Consider the following 12839-nt stretch of genomic DNA (forward strand, 5'->3'; position numbering starts at 1 on the left):
GATGTTTAATGGTCTTTATTATACACTTTTATATTATTTTTGGGACTAACCTATTAACCCAAGGCCCAATGCAAATTGCAGTTTTTTTGCCTATTTCAGTGTTTCGTAGAAAAAGAATATCAAACAAAGTCCAAACGGAATAAACCATCGGGAGCGTGATTTTTGGAACAAACCTGATGCAGAGGACTTGGAGTGGACGTCAAGAGATCAACGAGGAGGCCACGAGGCAGGGGGGCACGCCTAACCCCCTGGGCGCGCCCTCCACCCTCGTGGGCCCCTCGTGGCTCCACCGACCTACTACTTCCCCCTATATATACCTACGTACCCCCAAACCATCGAGGAGCACCACGAAAACCTAATTCCACCGCCGCAACCTTCTATACCCGTGAGATCCCATCTTGGGGCCTTTTCCGGCACTCCACCGGAGGGGGCATCGATCACGGAGGGCTTCTACATCAACACCATAGCCTCTTCGATGATGTGTGAGTAGTTTACCACAGACCTTCGGGTCCATAGTTATTAGCTAGATGGCTTCTTCTCTCTCTTTGGATCTCAATACAAAGTTCTCCTCGATCTTCTTGGAGATCTATTTGATGTAACTCTTTTTGCGGTGTGTTTGTCGAGATCCGATGAATTGTGGGTTTATGATCAAGATTATCTATGAACAATATTTGAATCTTCTCTGAATTCTTTTATGTATGATTGGTTATCTTTGCAAGTCTCTTTGAATTATCAGTTTGGTTTGGCCTACTAGATTGATCTTTCTTGCAATGGGAGAAGTGCTTAGCTTTGGGTTCAATCATGCGGTGCTCGATCCCAGTGACAGTAGGGGAAACGACACGTATTGTATTGTTGCCATCGAGGATAAACAGATGGGGTTTATATCATATTGGTTGAGTTTATCCCTCTACATCATGTCATCTTACCTAATGCGTTACTCTGTTCTTATGAACTTAATACTCTAGATGCATGTTGGATAGCAGTCGATGTGTGGAGTAATAGTAGTAGATGCAGGCAGGAGTCGGTCTACTTGTCACGGACGTGATGCCTATATACATGATCATGCCTAGATATTCTCATAACTATGCTCAATTCTTTCAATTGCTCGACAGTAATTTGTTCACCCACCGTAATACTTATGCTATCTTGAGAGAAGCCACTAGTGAAACCTATGGCCCACGGGTCTATTTTCCATCATATAAGTTTCCAATCTATTTTTACTTTGCAATCTTTACTTTCAATCTTTATCATAAAAATACCAAAAATATTATCTTATCATCTCTATCGATCTCACTTTTGCAAGTGGCCGTGAAGGGATTGACAACCCCTTTATCGCGTTGGTTGCAAGGTTCTTATTTGTTTGTGTAGGTATGAGGGACTTGCGTGTGGCCTCCTAATGGATTGATACCTTGGTTCTCAAAAACTGAGGGAAATACTTACGCTACTTTGCTGCATCACCCTTTCCTCTTCAAGGGAAAAACCAACGCATGCTCAAGAGGTAGCAAGAATGATTTCTGGCGCCGTTACCGGGGAGGTGTACAGCAAGTCAAGTCAAGATTTGATCTCCCGACAACGAGCCATTTCTGGCGCCGTTGCAAGGGAGTCTACGCACAAGTCAAGACATACCAAGTACCCATCACAAACTCTTATCCCTCGCATTACATTATTTGCCATTTGCCTCTCGTTTTCCTCTCCCCCACTTCACCTTTGCCTTTTCTTCGCCCTACTTCTGTTCGTCTTTTCGTTTGCCTTGATGTCTTACTTGGCTCGTTTGCTCGTTTGGTTGGAATAGTTGTGTATTTATTGCTAAACAGAGAACCTAAGATCTATGGATCCTCATCCGCTTGCCAATATTTTTAAGAGATCCAATTATGATGAACCAATTTCTAGTGATTTGAGTGCACTAGATTATCTTTATGAGGTTTTTCTTGAAATTCGTGAATCTGAAAATTGTGATGAAGAAATTTATGAAGAGATTCACAATAGCTCCTTGAATAAAAAGCATGATTGCAATGATTTTACTATAAATTCTCTTGATGTCAATTATGCTAATAATATGCAAAACCCTAAGCTTGGGGATGCTAGTTTTTCTATGTCTACTACTTGTTGCAATGATCATGATTGGGGTGATTCTTCTTATGATCTTGAAAATTTATTTAAGCCCCGTGATGAATATGAGATTGATAATAGTGTTTGCAATATTATTGAATGTTGGTCTGGAAGAGTGTCAACTTTAGATCCCACATATTTGGAGAATGTTCAATCTATTGAAATTTTTGATAAAAGTGAGTTTGGAGAGGTCATGACTTTAGTTAATGTTAATCCCACTATTTTGGAAGAGTGTCAACTTTGCATGCATGTGGATCATGTTGAAAATATTTTATGTGATAGCTATTTTGTTGAAATTTCTTATGATCCCACATGTAATTATTGTGAGAGAGGAAAATATGGTTGTAGAAATTTTCATGTTACTAAATTACCTCTCGTTATGTTGAGATTGCTATTGTTTCTTTCCTCTTCCTTGCATATGCTAGTTTTTGCTTGCCTTGATAATTTGTTTGCCTATAATATGCCTATGCATAGGAAGTATGTTAGACTTAGATGTGTTTATCACATGTTTTACGATGCTCTCTTTGCGCTTCAATTCTTGTCTTTCATGTGAGCATCATCAAAATTATCAATGCCTAGCTAAAAGGCTTTAAAGAAAAGCGCTTGTTGGGAGACAACCCAATATTTTTACTTGCTGTTATGTAATAAATAATACATCTAGCTTATTTTTAGATGTGGTTTGTATGTTTTAATTAGTGTTTGTGCCAAGTACAACCTTTGTGAAGACTTGGGTGAAGTCTTTTTGATCTTGCTGTAAAAAACAGAAACTTTAGCGCTCACGAGATTAGCTACAACTTTTTACTGGAGAGTGATATTTAGTTGATTCTTTTTGCAGATGATTAATATATAAATTCCTCATGTCCATCACCTTGTTAGAATCTTTGGAGTTCCAGAAGTTTGCGTTAGTTACAGATTACTACAGACTGTTCTGTTTTTGACAGATTCTGTTTTTCGTGTGTTGTTTGCTTATTTTGATGAATCTATGGCTAGTAATGGAGTTTATGAACCATAGAGAAGTTGGAATACAGTAGGTTTAACACCAATATAAATAAAGAATGAGTTCATTACAGTACCTTGAACTGGTGCTTTGTTTTTTTTCGCTAACGGAGCTCACGAGATTTTATGTTAAGTTTTGTGTTGTGAGGTTTTCAAGTTTTGGGTAAAGATTTGATGGATTATGGAACAAGGAGTGGCAAGAGCCTAAGCTTGGGGATGCCCAAGGCACCCCAAGGTAAAATCCAAGGACAACCAAAAGCCTAAGCCTGGGGATGCCCCGGAAGGCATCCCCTCTTTTGTCTTCGTCCATCGGTAACTTTACTTGGAGCTATATTTGTATTCACCACATGATATGTGTTTTGCTTGGAGCATCTTGTATGATTTGAGTCTTTACTTTTTAGTTCACCACAGTCATCCTTTCTGTACACACCTTTTGAGAGAGACACACATTATTCGAAATTTATTAGAATACTTTATGTGCTTCACTTATATCTTTTGAGCTAAACAATCTTGCTCTAGTACTTCACTTATATCTTTTAGAGCACGGTGGTGGTTATATTTTATAGAAATTATTGATCTCTCATGCTTCACTTATATTATTTTGAGAGTCTTTTAGAACAGCATAGTAATTTGCTTTGGTTATAAAATTAGTCCTAATATGATAGGCATCCAAGATAAAAACTTTAAAGTGCATTGAATACTAAGAGAAGTTTGATACTTGATAGTTGTTTTGAGATATGGAGGTGGTAATATTAAAGTTGTGCTAGTTGATTAGTTGTGAATTTGATAAATACTTGTGAAGTTTGCATGTCATGTAGCATGCACGTATGGTAAACGTTGTGTGACGAATTTGAAACATGAGGTGTTCTTTGATTGTCATCCTTATGAGTGGCGGTCAGGGACGAGCGATGGTCTTTTCCTACCAATCTATCCTCCTAGGAGCATGCGCGTAGTGCTGGTTTTTGATGACTTGTAGATTTTTGCAATAAGTATGTGAGTTCTTTTTGACTAATTTTGAGTCCATGGATTATACGCACTCTCAACCTTCCATCATTGCTAGCCTCTTCGGTACCGTGCATTGCCCTTTCTCACCTTCAGAGTTGGTGCAAACTTCGCCGGTGCATCCAAACCCCGTGATACGATACGCTCTATCACACATAAACCTCCTTATATCTTCCTCAAAACAGCCACCATACCTACCTATTATGGCATTTCCATAGCCATTCCGAGATATATTGCCATGCAACTTTCCACCGTTCCGTTTATTATGACACGCTTCATCATTGTCATATTGCTTTGCATGATCATGTAGTTGACATTGTATTTTGTGGCAAAGCCCCCATTCATATTATTTCATACATGTCACTCTTGATTCATTGCCCATTCCGGTACACCGCCGGAGGCATTCATATAGAGTCATATTTTGTTCTAAGTATCGAGTTGTAATCATTGAGTTGTAAATAAATAGAAGTGTGATGATCATCATTAATAGAGCATTGTCCCAAATAAAAAAAAGGGGGGAAAGAAAGAAAAGAGGCCAAAAATAAAAATAAAAAAGAGAAGAAGCCCAAAAAAATGAGAGAAAAAGAGAGAAGGGACAATGTTACTATCCTTTTACCACACTTGTGCTTCAAAATAGCACCATGATCTTCATGATAGAGAGTCTCCTATTTTTTCACTTTCATATACTAGTGGGAATTTTACATTATAGAACTTGGCTTGTATATTCCAATAATGGGCTTCCTCAAATGCCCTAGGTCTTCGTGAGCAAGCAAGTTGGATGCACACCCACTTAGTTCATTTTGTTGAGCTTGCATACATTTATAGCCAATCAGCGTAGTAACGATCAAATTCATCACTCAATTAGTTGATCTCAGCTTGCAAGGCAACTAGTTCTTCAGGGGAAAGCTTCAGAACTTTTTGCTTTAGAAAGCGCTGTTTCTTGTACTGCGCTTTCTTCACTCTTCTTCCTTGTTCAAATTTCCATTTCTCTTCTTCAATGAAGGCAGTCAAAACATGACTTTGACCAGGAGTGAGGTTCATCTCCGGCAAAGGTGTGTTGGGATCCTTGTGCCATATGTCGATGAAGTCTAGGATCAGCTTCGGATCCAGAAGCAATGGTACATTACTGCCTTTGGCTCTAGCGGCCTTGACCTTCCTATCTCTGATGATTTTAGCAAGTTCTTCATCATCAGCTTCGTCTTCATCAGACGACACTTGAAAGGTGACCTGCTTCTTGTGAGGACTTGGTCGAGTGCCTCGTCCAGCAATGGCCTTTTTCTTCAGCAGAGAGGGGCCAGTTGAGGAATTTGGTGCAGCTGAGGTACTAGCAGAAGCTCCTGAGGCAATAGAGATGCATGTTGTCCGTTGGCACGTGGCGAGATGCACAAGTGCTGAGGATTTGGTCGGAGCAGCTGAGGACTTTGGCGGAGGAGCTGAGGACTTTGGAGGAGCTGGAGCAGCGTGAGGATTTGGCCGTGAGGGCTTTGAAGAATCTGGCCGTGAGGGCATTGCTGAGGAACTTGGCCTTGAGGGCATTGAGGGTGAAGCACTTGGCTTATGAGCAAGCTTCTTAGCCATGGCCTTCTTCGGCTTGTTTGCAAAAGCCTCAGCGGAGGTAGCAGCAGCAGCAGAGTTTTCATTAAATTTCCTCACTTCTTCTTTTGCCTGTTTGGCCAGTTTAGCCTGGCGCTTGGCCCATTCATCAGGATAGTCCTCACCGCGCTTGAGGCTGGTGGGATCTGCTATTTGGCCAGGTGCCAATGGAGGTCTTGGGCATGGAGGATTGAGAGCGAATTTCTTCATGTACTTGGGAGTAACATACCTGTACTCCCTCCATTCTCTTGCCCATCTCCTCTCTATCCGTTGTATGCGCACCTTGTGCTAATTTTTGTCCTCCTTGCCAAACTTGGCCTCATCAAGAGTGCAGTATTCTTTGTATATATCATCAGGGATCTCAAACGCTGTGTTGACCTCAGGCCTCTTTCCTCCCTTTTGTGGCTTCTTTCCATCAGCCATTTTCTTCAGCTGAGGAATTTGGACAATTGAATTCTCTGAAGATGTATGCAACTTTTCTTCGAGGAACGCTGCAAATGAATTAAGTTGATGAGAACCTAGTGATTCGGCAGCTGACATGAGTACCTGTGAACAGAGTATAGTTGCGAGGAATTTGGAGTGGTCATATGCGTTCTCAGAAGGTTTTGTGAAATGTACAAGTTTGAGGAATTTGACCAGATGAGTCTTGAAGAATTTCACTAAGCGTTCTTTGTCTTAGGTTCCAGAGTTGTATAGATTGAGAATCCACACAATTGAGGAATCTTGAAGAAAAATGTAGCTTAGAGAAATGAATCAAGAACAGATGACATGTGAGGTGTTTAGTGTGTGAGGATTTGAAGAATAAAACACCTTTGAAGATTTTGTAGAAAACATTCAAATCAAAGAGGGCAGTAAAAGTAACTTTTAATTACCCTGGACGAAGAACACGACGAACTGGGAAGTGTAGATGTAAAGTTCGTCAGTTCAGATCTTCCACGCCCTAACTCGGCAGAGGAAGACAGCTACGGCGGCGGCGGAGTGAAGAAATCCGCGGCCGGCGCGAGTACGACGGCGACGATGTTGAGGCAATGAAGCTCTTCCTCACCGGCGATGATGAAGTAGCGGTGACGCTAGGGTTTAAGAAGCTCGAGCTGGAGAGAGGTCGAGCGGAGTAAAAGTGAAGTGAAGAAGGCGAGGGATATTTATAGTAGGAGTGAAAAACTGTTCGCCTGAAGAAATTGGACGAACGTGCCCCTGACCCTTCTCATTCGCTTGACATGTGTCACCCACGTATTGAGAAGTGGAGATCGTGTGAGATCGTGGGTGAATAGATAAGTATTATCGTGGGATGTGGAACGTTTTGAGCGGCAAAAACGAAACTTTTGGATAAGATAAGTTTTAACGTTGCGTTCGCAAATTCTTCAGCTGACAAGGACACAGTGAAGATTTTGAACGAGATTCAAATAGAACGCACATGAAGAATTTGTGAATAGAATGGGTTGAGTTTAGCATAGAGGGGGAAGGGTCCGATCACATTCACTTAGCAGAAAAAGCAACTTGAAGAATTAGCAATAAGTGAATGCTGTAGAGGACATAAACTCGTATATATATAGCCAATGAAGAAAAACGACGGAAAAGGTGAAGACAATGCTAAGTTGAAGAAAATGAACAACTGAGGAATTTCAAAACTGAGGAAAAACTCAAATTGAAGATTTTCAACTTTTGGTGGTGGCGTGACCCACCATATAAGAATGATGATTTAAGACACCGCGTACAATTGTCGTAGGGCTCTGAGAATCAAATTCTTCGTTAATTTCTTCACACTTAGAGTGTTATTATTCATTGATTGAAGAAAAACTTTTCTTCATGTGTTGCACATCTAAGTCATCAATTTTGCATAAGTATTAGGATGAGTGTCCTTTTCAAAGAACATTCGAAGATTCTAAGATATTTAGCTCACACCGCAACTTGCTAAATCTCTTCTCATCCAAGGGCTTTGTGAAGATATCGGCTAGCTGTTCTTCAGTCTTCACATGCTCAATAGAAATGTCACCCTTCAACACATGATCACGAAGAAAATGATGACGAATCTGAATGTGCTTTGTCTTCGAGTGCTGAACTGGATTGTGAGCAATCTTGATTGCACTCTCATTTTCACAGTAGAGAGGCACATTCTTCATGTTGATGTCGTAGTCCTTGAGAGTTTGCTTCATCCATAGTAATTGAGCACAGCAAGAACCAGCAGCAATATACTCAGCTTCAGTAGTAGACAGTGACACGGAGTTCTGTTTCTTCGAGGACCAACAGACCAAAGATCGTCCGAGGAAATGGCATGTGCCTGATGTTGACTTGCAGTCCACACGATCACCAGCATAGTCAGAGTCTGATTATCCAATGAGATCAAAAGCCGAGCCCTTGGGGTACCATAATCTAAGTGTTGGTGTGTGAGCTAGATATCGAAGAATATGCTTCACAGCCTTATGGTGTGATTCCTTCGGTGTAGCTTGAAATCGGGCACACATGCACTAAGCATAATATTTGGCCTAGATGCACATAAGTTCAATAGAGAACCAATCATGGAGCAGTATACCTTTTGATCGAAGTCAATACCATTTTCATCAGTGCATAGATGGCCATTTGTGGGCATTAGAATTTTGACCCCTTTGCAATCTTGCATGCCGAATTTCCTCAGTACATCCTTGAGGTACTTATCCTGAGATATGAATATGCCATTGCGTTGTTGACGAATTTGAAGACCTAAGAAGAATTTCAATTCTCCCATCATAGACATTTGATATTCTTCACTCATCATATAGGCAAATTCATAACTGTAACGTTGGTCAGTACAGCCAAAGATAATATCATCAACATAAATTTGGCACACAAACAATTCACCATCATAAGATTTAGTGAAAAGAGTAGGGTCAATCGAACCGGGTTTGAAGCCTTTCTTCATGAGGAATTCCTTCAAAGTATCATACCATGCCGAGGGGCCTGCTTGAGGCCATAGAGGGCCTTATTGAGTCTGAAGACTTTGTCAGGATGCTTTGGATCTTCAAAACCTGTGTGTAGCCTTGAGGTACAAGCCGTGCCTTATTCCTCACCACAAGGCCATTTTCATCTTGCTTGTTGCGGTAGATCCACTTTGTGCCAATGATATTGTGCTTGCGAGGATCTGGACGTTTGACCAGTTCCTAGACGTTGTTGAGATCGAACTGATGTAATTCTTCTTGCATAGCTTGAATCCACTCAGGCTCCAGAAATGCTTCATCTACCTTAGTGGGCTCTATGACAAAGACAAAAGCAAAGTGCCCATAAAAGTTAAACAAATGTGAAGCTCTTGAGCATGTGAGAGGACCTGGTGCTTCAATGTCGTCGATGATTTTCTCAATTTGCACTTCGTTTGCAATGCGAGGTTGAGCTGGTTGTCGTCGAGGAATTTGATCAGCATTTTCTTCGGCACCATTTTCTTCAGGTGCATCAGCTCGACGTTCTTCACGTTCTGGAATGAATTCTTCAGCAGATTCTTCGGTAGGGATGACATCCTCAGTAGCCTTGAACTTGATAGTTTCCTCAGGTGCTGGTTCATCTATCACAGAAGGTAGGTGCTCTCTTTGTGAGCCATTAGTTTCATCGAACCGCACATCTACAGTTTCAACAACCTTGTGAAGAACGTTGTTGAAGACTCTGTAGGTGTGCGAGTCCTTTTCGTAACCAAGCATAAAACCTTCATGTGCTTTCGGTGCAAATTTTGAGTTGTGATGAGGATCTCTAATCCAACATTTAGCACCGAAGACTTTGAAATAACTCACATTGGGTTTCTTGTCAGTGAGAGTTCATAGGCAGTCTTCTTGAAGAATTTGTGAAGATATACTCTGTTGATGATGTGGCACGCAGTATCAATTGCCTCAATCCAGAAACAACGAGGCGTCTTGTATTCATCAAGCATAGTGTGAGCCATCTTAGCAAGAGTCCCGTTCTTGCGCTCCATGACGCCATTCTGCTGAGGAGTATAAGGAGCAGATAACTCATGAGTAATACCGAGTTCATCAAGATAGTCATCAAGACCAGAATTCTTGAACTCAGTTCCATTATCACTTCTGATGTGCTTGATCTTCACACCAAAGTTTGATGAGGACATCAATACCATTGTTACACCCACAACCCTTGCTACTATACATACTCGACCGATTACTAGAGCTCGCGCACACCAATTAAATTACCAGGTACTTTCGTTTCTTGGGAAAGATTCTAATGTTCATGAGAATATGATGCTGCCTAAATTGGATACATTTGTTTTGCTTACAAATGAAGGGCCTAGCTTGGAGAAGGATGAACATTGGAGCAAGAACAAGCATGGAGTTGATGGCATGCGCAAGGGAGACAAGAACAGAGTTTCAAGTGATGATTTCAGGACTTTGAAGCCACCATAATGAGTGCATGAAGCCTTGGACGAAATATACAAGATGCCACTTCATAATTTTCGCCGAGAGGCTATTCTAGGTGTTGCGTCACCTTATTTTTGGGCCAGGCCCATGTAATTTCGAAATACTTCAATATAGGCTGTTTTTAGAGTCTGTATGTGTGGGGAAACAAGAGTTAGGGTGGGTTTCAGACCCCTCCTCCAAGGGCCACGAAATCCCCCCCCCCTCTTCCTCCATATATACAGCCCCTAGGGCATCGTTTAGACTTTGGGTTTTGTTTAGATTAAAAGTTCGCCATAGTTGCAACTTCGCGTACTTCGTTTGTGTTCAACGACCAGACAAAGGCGTCACAGAACCCCACCTTCATTAATAAAGCTTTCCTCTTTTATTCGCAATATCCAGATTGCAATCTCAGTTTCTTGCTTGTTCTTCGTTTGCTCGCAGGAAATAGACCCTCGTGGTCAGGTTGATCGTGCTCCGGCGTGGTCAATAACCCCTCGGAAGTTGGTTTTGCGATTGCCAAGGCGCGACATCTACGCACGTTCGTAGTTGGATCGTCAAAGTTGACTCCCACAGAAAATGATTGCCATCTCATCGAAACATCGGGAAACCTTTGCCTCTATCAAGTGGTATCAGATTTCCAGGTTGCTCGCTGAGATTTTACAGTTTTTCGTAGTTTAGATCGAGTCTGTTCTTCATACCTATAGTCCACGAAAAAGCCAAAGAAAATATTAGGGTTAGTTCATCTTATCCGAACCAATCTGAGCCTTTGCATAATCTTTTCTGTATTTCTTTGTTGAATTTGCGGTTGCATCGTCGTGTCAAGTTGCTGGTCCTAGCGTCTAGTACTTTAGAGTTTCGAGTTCTGTTCACAAGTTGTCACGCCGCCGCCGCACCATCGTCATCACCGCTGCCATATACCACCATTGTCATCACCGTTGCCATATACCACCATCATCATCACCGCTGCCATATACCACCATCGTCATCACCGCTGCCATATACCACCATCGTCATCGCCGCTACCATATACCACATATCCACCGCCATCACGCTAATCTGAGTCCACCTCCATCACAGATTCGCCACCAGTCCGTGTTCCATCACCCTGCAAATATCCGCCACCAGTCCGAGTTTCCACCAGATTCATCTCCGCCACCAGTCCTAGTCCGAGTCCAGTAATTATTGCTTTGTTCTCGATTTCCAGATCACGTGATACTCCGAGTCGTGACAGAGTAGGACTCCCCAACTTCCGAGCCATCCGCAGAAGAAAAATAGTTCCAGTTTCAAAAAAACTAAGTCTGGAAAATTCTGGCTAGGCAGTTTTTAGGACATTTGTAGACTTTTTCAAAAAAAAATTGTTGCGAAGCAAAAAAGAGAGGAAAAAAAGTGCAAAAAAAGTGAAAAAAGAAAAAAATTCAGAGTGTGGTCCTCCCTTGTTTACGTGCAGCGCCGTGATTTTGTTAGTGTTCTAGGCTCGCGTCTCTAGTACGGTCTAGCCTAGGACCAGCACAGTACCGTCGTTGAGCGTTTATTCAACTTTGCATCTCTGAATTGATTATTGCTGACCTTTTGCTACCATATTATAAGCCTTCCCAGCTCCACATACATCTACATCATGCATTTGACTCTCCCTGGTAATCGCTCTATCCAAGCTTTGAGAGTTTTGACTACATCGGTTGCCGATCACCGCCTGCTGTTGGGTAAGAACTGGTAAGAATTTGAGATTTGCTTGACGGATTTGTGACACCCACCACCACCACTTGTTAGTAGTCTATAGGATCATATCCTTGTGTGTTTCTATTGCTGCTAACCATGCCAGGATCACAAGCCGACGAGATTGACTGGGAGAACTTAACGAACAAGGAGCTTCATGATAAGTTTCAGGAAATGATGACTGAACAGGTGCAAGATGTGCTGAACAATTTTGAAGAGGCCATGGAGAAAATCACTGGCCTTGAGAAGATGTTCGAAACAAAGCTCGATAACAGATTTAATGAACTGCTTGCGCGTCTTCCACCACCGGCTGCACCTGCCGCACCTCTGCAACAACAACAACAACAACAACAACGACGACGACGACTACCTCCATGTCAGGAAACAGCCCTCCGCCGAGCGAGTCGTGTCCCTCTTCAGCCTGGCCAAACTGCTGGTGCTGCTGTTGATACTTCTATGGCTCCTGCTGCTGATGTGGAGGAGGATGATTATGCGGGAGATTACGAGGATGAGGTTGATCAAAATCAGAACTACGTGCAACCACCAACACCACAACCACCAGGTCGTCTACATGCAAATAATGGCAATGTTAGGGCTCCCCCTCAGGTACGAGATCATGACCATCTCCCTACACTGAAATTGAATATTCCACCATTTGAGGGTAGATATGTTCCTGATATATATCTTACTTGGGAGTTAGAAACTGAACAACGATTTACATGTTTACAATATCCTGAGGAGAGACGTGTTCCTGCTGCTGTTTGTGCTTTCACTAGCTTTGCATGTGTTTGGTGGTCTGAACATTGTAGATTACATCCTGTTCCAGCTACTTGGGCTGCTTTGAAAACTGATATGCGTACTCGTTGGGTTCCACCATATTATCAATGTGAATTACTTCAAAAATTGCAGCGCTTAAGACAAGGAAAAAATTCTGTAGAAGAATATTATCAGGAATTACAAACTGGCTTGATTTGATGTGGTATTGTTGAGGAGAATGAAGCTATGCTTGCACGTTTTATGGGTGGATTAAATAGAGAGATGCAGACCATTCTAGAGTAT

Source organism: Aegilops tauschii, chromosome 6 (genome assembly GCF_002575655.3).
Source record: "Aegilops tauschii subsp. strangulata cultivar AL8/78 chromosome 6, Aet v6.0, whole genome shotgun sequence".
NCBI classification, from domain to species: Eukaryota; Viridiplantae; Streptophyta; class Magnoliopsida; order Poales; family Poaceae; genus Aegilops; species Aegilops tauschii.